The 15,729-nt window shown below is 46.3% G+C and overlaps 1 long non-coding RNA gene across 2 annotated transcripts; it reads left to right on the top strand.

The window, feature by feature from the left end:
* Positions 1 to 9,048: 9,048 nt before the first annotated feature.
* On the top strand, positions 9,049 to 13,973 carry LOC123121881 (uncharacterized). 2 transcript variants are annotated; one of them, XR_006459926.1, is made up of 6 exons: positions 9,049 to 9,544; positions 10,273 to 10,458; positions 10,852 to 11,092; positions 12,085 to 12,173; positions 12,256 to 12,367; positions 13,604 to 13,973. It is a non-coding gene; the product is annotated as an uncharacterized lncRNA (long non-coding RNA). The 2 variants fall into 2 exon arrangements; XR_006459925.1 differs by having other exon boundaries at positions 9,061 to 9,317.
* Positions 13,974 to 15,729: the final 1,756 nt, after the last annotated feature.

The following is a 15,729-nucleotide window of genomic DNA, read 5'->3' as shown; positions in this document are numbered from 1 at the left end:
GCCGCCATACCTACAATGAGTGGAACATAATGGTTAGTAAGGACAATAAGAACAAATGGAAGCAAATATGAAAAAGAAGAACATATGGAAAAACAAGAACATATGATACATTATAGTTAGTGAGGAACATACGGAAACGGTCCATCTAGGTATCCAAACATTCCTCTATAACGAACTTGCGCTTGTCCATCACCACGGCCAAGTCCACCACCAAGGCCAAGACCATCACCAAGGCCGAGACCATCACCACGGCCATGACCACCACGTCGAGCTCTTCCACCACCACGGCCGAGACCACCACCACCACCTCTACCACCACCACGGCCTCTTGTAAGTCCAAGTTGCCGACCTCTTGGTTGGCTAGGCACTTGTTGGCTACCACTTGGTTGCCTTGGCACTTGTTGGCTACCACTAGGTTGGCTAACACTTGGTTGGCTAGGCACTTGTTGGGTACCACTTGGTTGCCTTGGCACTTGTTGGCTACCACTAGGTTGGCTACCACTAGGTTGGCTACCACTTGGTTGGCTTCGCACTTGTTGGCTACCACTTGGTTGGCTACCACTAGGTTGGCTACCACTAGGTTGGCGACCACTAGGTTGGCGACCACTAGGTTGGCGACCACTAGGTTGGCTACCACTTGGTTGGCTCCCTTGTGTAGCTCCATGTTGGCTTGTGCTTGCATCATTTTTCTTGGACATTTTCCTTGGTTTCGTACATTTTCTTTTGTTGTGGCCATGACCTTTGCACTCCCCACAACGGGAGCTCTCACGAGGCTCTTGGAATTGGTCGTTGCCCGCTTCGCGGCGCCCACCATGGCCCCATCTGTTCATGTCGCCTCTAAGAAGCTTTGTCTTACGTCTACCCCGTTTAACAACCTTCAACTCCGGATCCGGCCATAGTTGAACTCCATGCTACTCCGGCCATTGTGATTGGTCAAAGTATGGGTGAAAGCGGGGAGCCCATGTTTTCTTGACCGTCATGATTGAGAACTGGGACTCCCTCACGGTGCGTGGGTGATTGATGTCCACATTCCTAACGCGGCCGGCGGCATACAAATGTGAGCATGGGAGATGAAGCAACAATGGCCTCCCGCAAGTGCAATCACATTGTGTTAATGACACCTTGAAAGCCCGACCTCCATGTTGCCGGCCATCGTTTGTGGTTCCTCCTGGCTCTTTCACTTCGTACTTCCACTCCTCATTGTCATATAATATAGCTTCTTCTGAGTCCGCCTTCCGTGATTGAAATAGCAACCATTCATCAACTTTGGGTGGGAACTTGTACTTGTACTTCCGTGGGTTCTCACCCGCTATCTGTGCATCGGTTTCCATCGAGTACTTTACAAAGTACGCATTCATCTTGTCAAATGTGTATTGAACTATTGCCGTCACGGGTAATCCACGTGCACCTTTGAGCACCCTATTGAAGCATTCGGCCATATTGCTTGTCATTTGACCGTATCTCCGGCCATCTTCATCAAAAGCACGTGCCCACTTGTTCCGGTATTGAATGTGCCTATTGAGAAAGTCTTGACCCCCGGGATCAAGTTTTTTGTGTGCGAGCAATTTGTTGTACAAAGTGGCGAAACGCTTATCGGAGAAAGCGAGACAACAATCTTGAAGATCATCGGCCAACTCCTTAAGGCCACATGCCCTATAGAAGTTCGAACAAAAGTGCCTCATGCACCATCGATGGTGCAACGGAGCATGCCCGGGAATGTCAATCTCCACGGCGTTAAGAATTCCTTGATTCTGATCCGATATGACACAAATTTCCCTTTGAGCGGGTAACACCTTCGTCCTCAAAAGATGCAGAAACCACTCCCAGTTGTCATTGTTTTCCACCTCAACCAAAGCAAATGCCAATGGCAACACCCGGTTATTGGCATCACTTGCTATCGCAACCAACAAGGTGCCCTTGTATTGTCCGGTCAAGAACGTGCCATCAATTGCGATGACCGGCCTACAATGTTCGAAAGCCCTCACACATTGCTCGAACGCCCAAAACGCACGGCCAAATACTCTGACTTTCCTTCCTTCATGAACCGTTGTTTGGTGCCCATGAGGCTCGACCACATGAACCATGCCCGGGTTTGTCGCGGCCATGGCTAACAACAACCTAGGGATTCGGTTGTATGCTTCCTCCCATGTACCATACAACATCTTAAATGCGGCTTGCTTCGCCTTCCATGCCTTGCCATATTTCACCTTGTAATGAAAGATGGCTTTCACAAGGTCAATGACATGTTGGACGCTCATTGTTGGAAGTGTGGATATTGAGTTCGAGAGCCTGTAAGCGATGAACTCGGACGTGAGTTGTTTGTGGTCTTGGGACACAATCTTTCCATCCACCCTTTTGCCTTGGAACATGTGAGTTGGCACACAACTCACTACATGCCAAGTAGGACCTCCTTTCCATGGTCTTGCACGCACAATCCACGGACAACCGCCACGGCGTCTTGCCACTCCTTGTTGGACCTCCTTTCCACGACCTCTACCACCACCACGGCCTCTTGTAAGTCCAAGTTGGACCTCCTTTTCATCTTCACATGCACATGCAACCGTGTAGCGCACATTGACGTCCGAGTGCACCACCTTGTGTGGACGATAATGCGTAACCGAGTAGTTGTCGAGCCACATCTTCAAATCCAACAAGCTGTCGAACTTAGAACCTTTAGCAATCCGGTTCTTGTCGTCTACCAAATCACGGTGAGAGCTTGGCCTAACCCCAAGAGCTACACATTGGCCACCATCTACCACGGCTTCATCCGCGAGACTAACATCCTTGAACAATGTAGTCCGATGATCCCGACCAAATACCTTCTCGAAAGCTTCGACCTCCTTCACCGTGAACCCCTCCGCATCAACTTGTTCATCGGGACCATCGTCATCCGAGTCCGATGCATATGCACAGGAAAAAGGGATGGAATGGTCCATTGTCTCTTGCAAATGATATTTGTCGAGATCATCCACATTGTTGTCATGGAGATCAACTTCATTGTCATCGTCCGCATACTCATCGTTGTCCTCTTGCAAAGATTCATCTTGGTTGTTTCTACATGGGCTCAATGTTGGCCTCACTACTTGGGTCAAAAGAGGTTCAACAATTTCATCTTGCTTCAAGGGTGGGGGGCTACTAGCAACCAAAGGGGAGGGGTTCCGGTTCAAGTCCAAATGCAAACTTGACTCAACCTTCTTCGTTGCAAATAACTCAAGAGCCTTGTCTAGTGATTCGGCCACCGTCTCCTTGTATGCAACCCAACGTTGCTCCGAGTTTACACGCATTGTCTTCCAACGGATGTGCATTCCAAAACCAACATTATGCCTTCCCTCCAACTCAATGATATCACTAGGGTCCATCCAATTCAAATCTTTCCTAACTTGTTGCAAGAGCTCCGCATAGCTAGGACTACTATCAAACACAATGTCAAGCTCATCCGGATCCAGTTCTTTATTGCCTTTCAAAAAGGCGTCTTTGTCCCCATGATGAACAAACACACATGTTCTTCCCATCCCTATAAGCAATGAACACAAGGTAACATTGCTTCCATGAGTACTAATCCATGGATTAACACCGAATACAAACCCTAATATATATATGAAACAAAAACCCTAACCCTAACCATAACCCTAACCCTAAACCTAACCCTAACCATAACCCTAGCCCTAAACCTAACCCTAGTACCAACATAAGAACACCCATAAGAATAACCCTAGCATACTAACAAAGCCTAATCATAGAAATTGGCAAACAAACATCTCACATCTCCATGCAAATCTCTAGATCCAAACTAAACTAGGGTTTCCCCAAGCTACCAACAAATGAGCAATGGGAGAACTTTACTTCGATCAAAACAAGGGGATCGGAGATTATTACCTTGAGGGAGGGTTTGACTTCGAAATCCACGGACAAATTCTTCAAATTTGCAAGATTTGGAAGAAGATTTGAGATGGGGGGAGAGTGGGAGAGGGGGCAAAGCTCGGGGAGAGAGTGAGAGAGTGTGTGGTGGGGGGGGGGGTGGGGGAGGGGGCCCAGCCAAGTGGCTGGATAAGTCACAGTGCAGCGCCTAGCGGCTAGGCGCTGCACATTACACGTGCAACGCCTAGCGGCTAGGCGCTGCACATTACAGGTGCAGCGCCTAGCTCGGAAGCGTTGCACTGCTGGGTGCGGGCCCGTGGGCTGCCACGATGGACAGAGGTGCAACGCCGCGGAGCTAGGCGCTGCACAGTAGGGTGTGGCGCCGGCGTGGCGGGCGCTACATAAAAAGGTTAGGGGTGTGAAATAGTTTCGCACTCAGTTCATTCTGTGAATTTATTTCGATTATAGGTCAAAATTGTCAAATTTGCCCCATCGCGCCCCTCAGGTCTCCGTAAGCCAGGATGCCGCTGCCGGCCGGCTTCGACATGCATGCGCAAGCTCTCCCGCCCTTTTTCCCCACGGGCAGCCGCTGCTGTCGCTGGAGCGGCAGGACGGAGGAAGGCAAGTAGCTGCAGCAATAGCGCTCCTCTGCTTTCTTCGGCAGCAGTAGCGGAGCCGGCTAGCAGCGGCGGCGAAGGAGCAGCGGCAGAGGGGCTCGGTTCGTCGTGCGGCTGTGGGCGGCGGCGCAGGAGGAGCAACGGCAGAGGGTCTCGGTTAGTCGTGCGGCTGCGCGAGTACCTGAGTACTCTTCATGCCTATGGTCACCGCTGCCTGGAGCTCGTCCTCACAGGCATTCCCGTCGACAGGTCGCCGGCAGCCATCTGGAGCTCGTTCCGCCTGTCGCCCGAAGGTGCAAATGCCCTGCTGCCCGTGCTTGTCCTCACGTGTATGAAGCCGTTGATATGCAGATCATCCCAAAGAATGCTACTACTCATGCCATCTATGTAATGCTGTGTTAGTTTGTCTAATCTTGATGTAAAACGATATTTGTGCATGTTATGATTATTGAATTATAAATCAGCTAGCTGAGAATTAGCAGGGGTGTCGATTTTGTTACGCTTGCGAGTACTTGTTAACTGTTTGTGCTATCATTCTATTTCACCATTTCTAATTAAGAGGTGAGCTGGATTAAATTTGCCCCATTCTATCTCTCCAACCAGACATTGCTGAAAGTTTTGTTGCAATCGTACGAAATGCAGGCAGATTGATAACGATGGCGCTTATGATCAAGCTGAGCACTTGGATGCTTCTGAAATTGCGGAAATGAAGGTGACCCAATTCAGCCTGTCGTGCTTAGTTAAAGGTTGGAAATGCATGTGATTTGTTTTGATAATACCTCGCCCCTATTGCGAGGAGCAAAAGCATTGTCCTGTGAACTGAATATATTCATAAAACAAGTATCACTCTCACGAAGAAAAAAGATGATCCGCTGATTAAAAACGCATGTGAAGCCTCAACCATCAAAACAGTTTCTTGACAAACAATTGCCCGATTTAAGACAGTAAAACAATTTCCAGTGAGATTCTTTCTTATTCAGCTATGAGTTACTAACTCTATGGCTTTATCTTTCTACAGTTGGGCTTCCATAGCTGAATTCCTATATGTTAAGCATACAAGCTGCAACAAGAAAAGGTTATCTTCTATAGAGCGCCATTAAATCAAATTTAGAGACCGTGTTTGTACACCATTGTTAAGAGAGGGCATGCATTGGCCCTTCTCTACTTGGACTTGGATAAAATTCTGGGAGTCATTTTTCTCCAAGAGCTGTGGAAGATATGTGGCCTAATTCAGCTCGTCGTGCAGTATTGTTAATTGGCAATTATCTTAAACCAATTATCAAAGTTCAGATTTCTATTGTATTAAAATTGCCCGACAAACTGGCGATGGTCGAGTCACACGTTAGAGGCTGTTTTGATTGGATCCTATGGACGCCACGCTGAAAATTTTGCGTTGACCGAACGCAGGCCGCCTGTTTGGTTGGTAACCAATTTCTTGGTACGCCCAGGCTGCATGCGCTCCTGCAGTTTAGTTTTTCGCCAACTTCAGGGTGAGATGAGGGTGGCTGGATAGTGTGCCAATATTTTGGCGTGCTGGGACATGGCTAAATGGAGTGCCTCCTCATGTTGCGTCAAGTATTCGGATTGGAATATGCGCACTTATTTGGGCTATATGGAACTGCAGGAATGATTTGACTTTTAAAAGAGTAACTATTGTTAATTTCTTGTAGGTTATCTTTAGGGCTACGGCATGCATCCGTACGTGGTCGTTACTCACTCCTATGAGCTCCAGGCAACAGCTGGCTACAGGGTGCAACCGGTGGGAGATGATAGCGCGGGTTATATTCAACCGGTTTGGATGGCGGTCGCATGATAGGATATGTCTTTAGTATCTTTTCGTCCAGCCGGTTGTGGCTTTGAGCTTATCTTGTTTTTTCGTTTTGGCTCCTTCTGTGAGCCGTACTTTGCAGACCAAACTATTTGTTTGTGTTGGACTTGTTTTAATAAAGTGGCCGTATGCATCTCTCTGATGCAGAGGCCTGGGGATGACCTCCTTTTCAAAATAAAAAATGATTTGGTACGGCCAACCAGAGCGCATCCAAACGCACCCTTAGTAGTGATGGTGCCAGAGACATTTCGCAGAATAAGATTGATGCCGGACTCATATTGAAGATAGGATATCATTATGAGTTTTATTCCAAAAGGTATCTCTTGTTCCTTATTATTACTCTTTCTTTGTAATTCTGTGTATCCTTGTTTGTTAGGTGTCTCGTTGACATTCCTAGTTGTTTCAGAGCATGTAGACAGCATGCAGATTCTGAGGTATGAAACAAACCAGGGTGACCTTAACAAGGTTGAAATTTAATTAAGTAGTGGTGGCAATAGGCTTTTGACCGTTTTGATGTACTGGACATGGAATTTTGTAAATGTTTGCTCTGTAAGAAAAGTAAGATCTCATGGTTCTACATTGCATCAGTTTGCTTTTGTTCTCTACTTGCGGAAAAGTGTGTTTGCATTACTGAAACTTATGTTTTTTTTTCTTTCAATAAAGAACATTTCATGCCATTGATATATCGAGGTGATACAACCGCGTTGAAAGAATGCCCGGCCTGTGTGCCAGAGTGCTCAAGTCCAAGTATATCCCTAACCGTGATATCCTTGACACCGTGTTTGCATCGGATGCTTCCCGGGCTTGGAGGGGTATTGAATTCAGACTTGAGCTATTGAAAGAGGGTCTCATTTGGAGAGTAGGTGATGGGAGGAAAATCCGCATTGAGAGGGACAATTGGATACCGAGGCAAACAGGGCTTAAGGCGGCAAAGGTCACCAGGCGCTCTAGATTACGCTGGGTGAACCGGCTCATTCACATTGATAGGAATGAATGGAACGTTGAGTTGATTAACCAAATGTTTCCAGCCTTTGACGCGAATGAAATTTGCAGAATAAAACTCCCTACTAGAAAAGCAGAGGACTGCATTGCATGGCATGCGGGGGGATCATGATTTTTCTCGGTGAAAAGTGCTTACCGGCAGCTGGCAACACAAATCAAACAAAGAGATAACCCCCCGGCGTCCAGCTCCTCGTGCGCAGCTGATGAAAGGAGTATTTGGAACCTAATATGAAAGTCAAATGTTCCTCAAAAGGTTAAGGTGGCAGGGTGGAGGATCGCCACGGAGTCACTTGCGACAAAACAAAACAAAATGCATAGAACCCATTCGTGGGGTAGAGGATGAGAATGAGTATCATGCGGTAATTGCTTGTACCAAAGCAAGAACACTTAGGTCTGAAATTCGCAAAGTCTGGCACCTCCCGTGAGAGAACAGTTTCCGCTACACAAGAAATTATTGGCTCCTTGTTTTGTTAGGCGCATGCGATGAGATTACGAGGGCCCGGATCCTCTTGCTGATCTGGCGAGCTTGCCACCTTGGAATAATTGTGTACATCAGGGAGGAAAAGCATCAATTTCGGTCTCGGTGGATCTCCTAGTTAAGTATGAACTAGCAAGATGCCCGTGCATTGCACGAAACATTAAGATGTTTTTTTCATAGAACACTTGTTGTGATTGACCCATGCGGGAGTAATCCCATGTGTAAAAACGAATGATATCTCAAGAAAAAGGAGAAATAAGGTGAGGAGGAGTGGGGCGTGGTGGTGATTGGTGGTCGGAGTGTCGGAGTGTGGCATGGGGATGGACGACGCCGGCAACGGCCATCATGCCAGATTATTCAGAGGCTTTCTTTTTTAATTGCTCAACAATGAAGTTGTGGGAGATAAAAATAAACGAGAGAAGGCCTTACCTGCAAATGTGGAGAGAGGTGCAGGTATCTTTTTACAAAATTGCCATAGTTTGCTTTCTATCCGTCAAATATAGATTGGACGTTTTATATTTTAAGATGGCAGGCACACCATCATCATCAACTCGGCTTTTTATAAGAGTAGAGATAAGAATTAAGGCACATGCAGTGCACAGGAGTGAAGGAGTGCAGGCATGGCAAAGATACCCTATTATAGGAACCAGTACCGGGGGATGAGCAAATCACAAAACCAAATCACTGGGAGCCCCCTGGAAGTGGCCCGTGGAAATTGAATACTGATGCTTCATTCAAAAAAGAGGAGGGTACATGCACAACTGGCTGGGTGGTGAGAGATTTGACAGGGACCGTGGCCTTATCGGGGTGCATGCAAGTTGGCCCCTGCACAGATCCTGTTGAAGCTGAAGCCCTGGCAGTTTGTGGCCGGCTTGTCGGCGTTGAAAACAAAGTTCAGAGGCAGAGTGCTTATTGAAACCGACTGCGCCACACTAGCGAAGCGACCGGAGGCTGGTGCCTTGGAACATTTTGTCGCTTCAGCAAATTGTCACAGATATCTAGAATCCATGAATAAGTATCTAGGGAGAACATGAATGTTCTCAGAGCTCAGTGACTCTCGGCCGTCGGATCGATTGTTTGATGTGTTGTGGACCGTTCGATCTCGCTCCTGATCGATATCAGCCGTTGGATTAAAAAAAATTACTGCTACAATAAATAGTTACCATCTCGTTCATACCACCGCCTGCAATTACAGTGCCCCGCCGAGGGTATTTGCGTCATTTCACACGTAGGCGTATAAAAGGCAGCAGCTCCCCGTGGAGATAACCTAGCCGCCGCCCCCTCGTGCACTCCCGCACTCGCGCCCGCTCCTCCCGCACACGCGCCGCGCCCTCACCTCTCTCTCCCCCTCCAAACCCTACCCCGCCGGCCGCCGCCGCCACCGCTGTTGCTCGCCCTTGCCTCCCGCGCACTACCATCTCCCGGTCGTCCTCGCTCGCGTACTCTGCCGCATCTCCCGCGCCAGCAGATCGACGCAGCCGGGCCCGTCCACCGCGTCTCCCCGCCGCCCAGCTCGTCCCCGGCCTCCGCCCAGGTTAGACCTCGTCCTACAGCTTGCCCTCACCTCTCTCTCCCCCTCCAACCCTACCCCGCCGGCCGCCGCCGCCACCGCTGCTGCTCGCCCTTGCCTCCCGCGCGCCGCCGTCTCCCGGTCATCCTCGCTCGCGTACTCTGCCGCATCTCCCGCGCCAGCAGATCGACGCAGCCGGGCCCGTCCACCGCGTCTCCCTGCCGCCCAGCTCGTCCCCGGCCTCCGCCCAGGTTAGACCTCGTCCTACAGCTCGCCGCCCGGCTACCTTCCGGATAAGCTCAGCTCGGAGGAAGTGACCCATAGTTTGGTCCCCTATAGACATGAGGCCCTGGGCGGGCGCCTGGCTGGGATTTGCCTCGTTTGATTCCCAGTAGTGCGGTAGCGTTTGTGCCGAAGCAATGCTCTGGTTAGCTTGCTGCTAATTGCTCTTTCTGACAAACAAAAGTGTGCAATTTGTGACAGCCAATGATTTCTAATTGTAGTTAGGGTATCCGGTTTCAAATTCGAATTGTTGGATGATTAGGGATGTTCGAATTACTCCAAATAGAAGAATGATAGGAAGGGGTGGGGCTAACCCCTATTTTGGTAAAGGAAGGAGTGCCTGGAGCGTTGGAATATTTTAAATTGATAAGCACCTATGTTTCCTGTAATGTAGACTCCAGGAATTTTGCGTCTCTCTGAGGCTAAACTTCTTGTTTCCGTAAGATTAGAGCATACAGAGAGTTCATTGGCACACAGATTGCTGAATTTGAATACCATCATTGTAATCAACTTTATGTAGAAAATTTAACCGTCCCTGTTATGTTACCCTACAACACCCTCATTGTTGTCATGTTACCTTGCAAAGTCCTCTCATTTTAGTCCCAACGTCTCTTCATAGTGATTTAACTAACAGATATTTGAGCTGGGCTTTTTACTATACTTCTGGTAGCTGATTCTCTTCACCAATTTTCATCAGGTCTGTACTCTGAGGGTTACTTTCATTTGCGTTGAAAGCTATGTGGGTCATTTGTCACGGCCACAGATGCGGCCCCGGAGCTGTCGGGTTCACCGTGACACAGGTGGAGCAGATGAAGGTGGAGGCGTGAGTAGCCGACATCTACTGCGTCCTCTTCGACGCCGCGCCCAACGCCAAGTCTATCATGTAAGGGGCCCCCATGCACGCTCCATATCAGTACTTCTCTTTAGCTACTAGCCTGTTGTTTGCGTGTTTGGGAGTGGCGGGTTCGGGTGTGAGAGATGGGCTTGAGGGTTTGGTGGTTCCTGCGGAGATCAGATAGTTTGCTTGGCTCTTGCTCGAAACCGGAAGCTCACTGGTAAATCCACCTATTTAGCAGATGGGGGTAGGAATTGCTTGATTGTGGTACCAAAATGTTTGCTCATAGAAGCTTAGTGCTGTCAATTAGGTGTCGTATATCATTGTGACTTCTAATTTTCAATGAGTGTGCCTTCTAATTTTCACAAGCACTGGCTTGAGCCTATGATGTTCTCCACCTGCTTATACTGAGCTTTGATCGTGTTTTCTCTTCTGCTACAGGCTAGAGCTGTGGTGCAATCAGCATGTCGAGTATTTGACGAAAGGGCTCGATGCCGAGTATTGCTTCTCCAATGTAAAATTAACTCGAGTGTCGTCCCTGGTTATTATTTTGCTTGACAGTTTTCATTCCAGTCGACCTTGGTTATTATGCTATTGGATGGTTCATGGACTCGCGTTGCTGGATGAAACGCTTGGCGATGACCTCGAGAACGATATTGTAGACTTCTTGTCTCGATGCCAGGTTTGTTGATCTGTTACGATATAATTGTATGGATATGTTGTTGCGGTTTTCTGTTAAATTTTGATAACACTTATGCTTAAAGATATATATGTTGAAAACTTTACAAGCAGACTATTTAAGGCTTTGTTTCAAACTTCCGCTCTTCTTTGCTGATACGAGAGAACCACTTTGCCAAACTGCTTAAGGTGGTGGGGCTACATGAATTAATTAGCTCAACCCACGTGTAGTTTTGTATATATACATACTATAGATTATAGAAACTAATAAATAAGTTGCTGAGACAATATGCTCTGGTTGCACGACACAGTAAATCTCAAATCTGATAAATTATATGGCACTCATGCTTTAGTTGAACAACATTGCTTCATACAAGGATGACAAGAAAATAACCCTTATTTTACTTTGTGCTATGGTTAGGTTGTCTCTTAAAAGTTTTGCAGCAACATGATATTTTTTACAAAAAAATACAGGTAGGATTGGTCATACCTAATTAAAGCACTAAAGATACCCATTTACAGATACAGCAATTTCTGAATATTACCCATTTGTACATGACTATGGGTGTTGTCGTGTTCCCTACTTTGAGTTATTTTCATTATGGTATAAATGTTTATTAGTATATTGTTGCTTATTTATGTTCTTTTAATGTGCTCCTGCATCTTTGATCTGTCTCACTTTACATCTTTAGTTAAGGTCCCATCGAAATTGAAAAGCATGGTAGTTGTCTAAATTGTGCTTCGTTGTATTCTTTACGAGCCAAGCAGGAAACCCAAGGGATACATGTGTAGTTAATATCATCTTATGGTTTTGTGGCTGAATATAATTAGTTGCCATCATACTTAATATTCTCTTTTGCCCAATATGGTATGTAAGGAAGATTCTCTGTAGTATGTGTTTGAATGTGTGAACTATTGATTCAGTGATGTAAGGCTACCCCATATGTACTTATCATGTATTCAGTTATGTAAAGCTATACCGTGTTTTTTCTACAGGATAGGTTCAAGCCAAGTAGCTAACATCCCCTTCTACCCAAGGTCAAGCATTCAGCGGCGGCATCAGAGGAGACATCGTCACGCGGAAGGTTGGTACCTCGAGCCATACTTATCACTTGTGATTCTTTCTTTTCTCTTGCCACTGAGTTCAATCCCTCTTTTCCCATGCAGCCCCTTCTCTGGACAAGCAAAAGCTCTGGCCGCCATGGATGCCAATGAGATTCTCGACCAAGGTTCACCTGGGCCTGCATCCTCCAAAAACAAGATGCATCCACTTATCAAGGTTAGCCGGAAGTTACCAACTTGCTTTGTAAAAGTCTTGGGATTTTTAAAGTTTGTAGGAACCCTTTTTGAATAGACGAACATTTTAGATATTTGCTTGCAAGACCAAAAGAAAATATGTTGACAAATGAACCTGCTTATGCAGAATGCTTTTGAGGATATTCATACAAAATTCTTTGTCAGTGTGCTTGCTTGACTGGGTTAATAAGAAGAATCATGCAACAGTCAAGAAAATGAACTATTGCCCATGTACAGATCAAGTGATTTTAGTCTCCCTTTCGGGAGAAGCCTAAGCCGAAAATAACTGGCCTTGAGTACTTTTCATTCGTATGCATTCCATACTCAGGGAATAAGTCTTGCGTATGTGTGTGTATACTGGAATTGTAACTCACTGTAGTAATTCATAATTAGTTCCATCTTTTACTTTGATACTGCAAAAATAGGGAGGAAATATTGTGTGAGTCAGTATCTCAAAGATAAACAAGGGGAAGATTTTAATATGCGGTGTCTCAGGCTGTTGATTTTTTAGGCTTATTTCGGCCATAGATTTATCCTGTTCATACGCTTAAATAAAATAGTTAAAGTTCATGTCTATGATTCGTATGAAAAAATATGGGATGTGCTTTCGAATCTGCAATATTTTCATCCTATAGGGTTTACTTCTTTCAGCTCTTGGTTGTATGCCTGAATAGAATAACCGAAGTTCGAATTTATGTGTGGTAACAAACTAAATATGAGAAGCATTTGTCATGTTCTAAGAAATAGTATATTGTAAACGATCGGGTGAATTTTGCACTTCCATTTCTGGGTGTGTTGTTTCAGGATTTTGGAGCTTCCTGTCTATATTTCTGGATGCCTTTTGTGGTTTCAAATAGTGGTGCTTCTCAAGTTGTTTTGTTTGCAGGTCTGGCAATATTCATTTGCGCCTAGCTCCTAACATACATGGATCAATCATTTTATTATTTTGTCATCTCATGTACTTTCACATGATGTTAGAGTTCATTGTCTGAATTGTTATTTAGGTGGTAGCTTTGTGAAAATAATAATAATTAGAAGCTCAGAACCGTGAGAGATCGATGGTATTTCCAAACTGGAATGGCAATGCTAAGTCTAAATTTTACATTCAAGTGGAAATCATGTTGGTATTTGGTGCATGACAAGGTGCAAATTTCCTAACTTTTGCAAGATGGTCTGCTTGGTTTGTGCTGATCTGCTTAAGTCTTTGTTCAACGATTAGATACGAAGTCTACTCGCCAGGAGGAGCATGAATAGTACATCGAGAGAGGAAGTAGGAGTTCTCCGAAATGATCATCTACAAGCACAGTACATATTTGTTGATTGCTAGCACTATCTATGTTTCCATAGCATTGTTTCCAACTGCTGTAACACCTATTTTTACAATTTAAGGTATGAACTACCTGGCTTTATTTTGAACTTATGTACTGATGTAGAATGATGGCTCCTGTTTTTTACTTGCTGGTATGAACTGTTTCGTTGTATTTTGTAAAGCTCAAGAGTTTACTTATGATGCTAACTAACATTGCTACAACATTTGTATAGACTACCTCTAATAATTATCCTTTCCTTGCCGTTTGGCATTTTTTTTTGTACAATTGCTCATTATCTTATCAATGTTGAAGCTACATATATTAGAAACACTTATTAATTACATTGCGTTGGATGCAAGCTGTTGTTCTGCTTGCTGGTACCTCTTTTGAAATACTAGGTGTTTGATCAGCACCTAAGGCAGATAGCTAGCGCACTTCCTATTAGCTATAAACTTCTCTATTTTCTTCTTCACTTTATTATTATCATGTATGAACACATATGCTAAATCTGGATTCATGTACCTATTTGATCAAAACGTTGGGATCGGCACCCTCGCGCCAAGGCGCGGTCCCGATCTAGTACAGGAGAACAGAGCTGCTTTCCTTGACTCTATGGTGATAATAACGGCTAGAACCTGCAATAGGGTTGCTCATGCTTTGGCTGCCCATGCATGGGACAATGGAGACATGCTACTGACAGACAAAGTCCCCTCTCAGCAAGTGGAACTAGTGAGGTGTGATCAAGCCAGGTGTAATAGTATGTAGAAAGCCTTGGGCTTTCCCTTAAAAAAACTTGGCAAGTCTAGGTTTTAGTGGATGGCAACTTATTTAGGTGCAAACATCGTGGCTACTTCTTTTTTCTGTATAAGTGATGACAACTTTAATTTGTCATGCAGGGCAAATATAGGGTTTCATGGACAACAACTTATTAGAGCATCTCTAGCAGACCCCGCATAAGTGGTCAAATCCGTAATTTTTTTGCGTTTTATAGTTTTGGGTAAAAAAAAGTTGCCAGAACAGAAACCATAAAAGTAGTCCAACCCGTAAATTTTTTTAAGGGCCACCGCAAATGCACACCCGAAACCCTTATCTTTGGAGGTTGGAAGGCCGAATATAGGGGGGCCCGTATACCGGTCAAACCTCGTCGGAGCAAACACGCCGCCGCGGAGTTTGCCGGAATCCGCCCTAAACTCGCCGGAATTCATCACCGCACATCGGAAAAGGCCGCTAGACGCCGCAATCGATCGCCTCCGGTTCGAATTGGACGAGCTCGACATCGTCGTGGCCTCCCATGACCTCAGCCTGGCCGCCGGAATCCTCCCGACGCGGCAGGCAAAGGGGCACGACTCGGCTGGCAATAGAGCAAGGCGCGGACGACGGAGGCGACGGGGCGTGGCCGGCAAGCTGAGCGCGAACGACGGAGGCAACGGGGCGTGGCCGGCGAGGCTGGGCGCGGCCGGCACGGTGATGGGGCGCGGCCAGCAAGGGCGGGGCACGGCCGACGGGCAACGGGGCATGGCTTGCGGGCGACAGGGCGCGGCCGGCGTGGCCGGCTGGAGGAAGGTGCGGCAGCGGCCGGACTGGAGGCCGGCCGCGAATATACTTTTTTACGGATCCGTTTGGGGGTCTGCATCTATGCCAGCCCGAGCCAGCGCGCAAAAGCGGTTTTGCGCGAGCTGCAAACGCGTTTTGCGGGCCGGTGGGATGCGGGGTCTGCTAGAGTTGCTCTTAGGTACAAACATCATGGGAACTTCTTTTTTTTGTATATATAGATGATGTCCACTTTAGTTTGCCATGCATGGCAAGTATAGGTTTTCATGGACATCAACTTAAGTAAATATCTACCTTTTATTTGTTTAAAGTTGTGGCAAACTTAATTTCTCATGCATGGCAAATCTAGATTTTGATGAATGGCAACTTAGTTTCAAACATCATGGCTACTTTATTTTGGTGTCGGATATGGCAAACTTAGGTACAAAATACCCCTCCCACCTTGTTCGTGTTCATACAGCAAGGCAAATTCATTTTTTAAAAG

Source organism: Triticum aestivum, chromosome 5D (genome assembly GCF_018294505.1).
Source record: "Triticum aestivum cultivar Chinese Spring chromosome 5D, IWGSC CS RefSeq v2.1, whole genome shotgun sequence".
Classification (NCBI taxonomy): Eukaryota; Viridiplantae; Streptophyta; class Magnoliopsida; order Poales; family Poaceae; genus Triticum; species Triticum aestivum.
The sequence above is the reverse complement of the archived record's forward strand: the minus strand, read 5'-3'. Positions and strand labels throughout refer to the sequence as shown.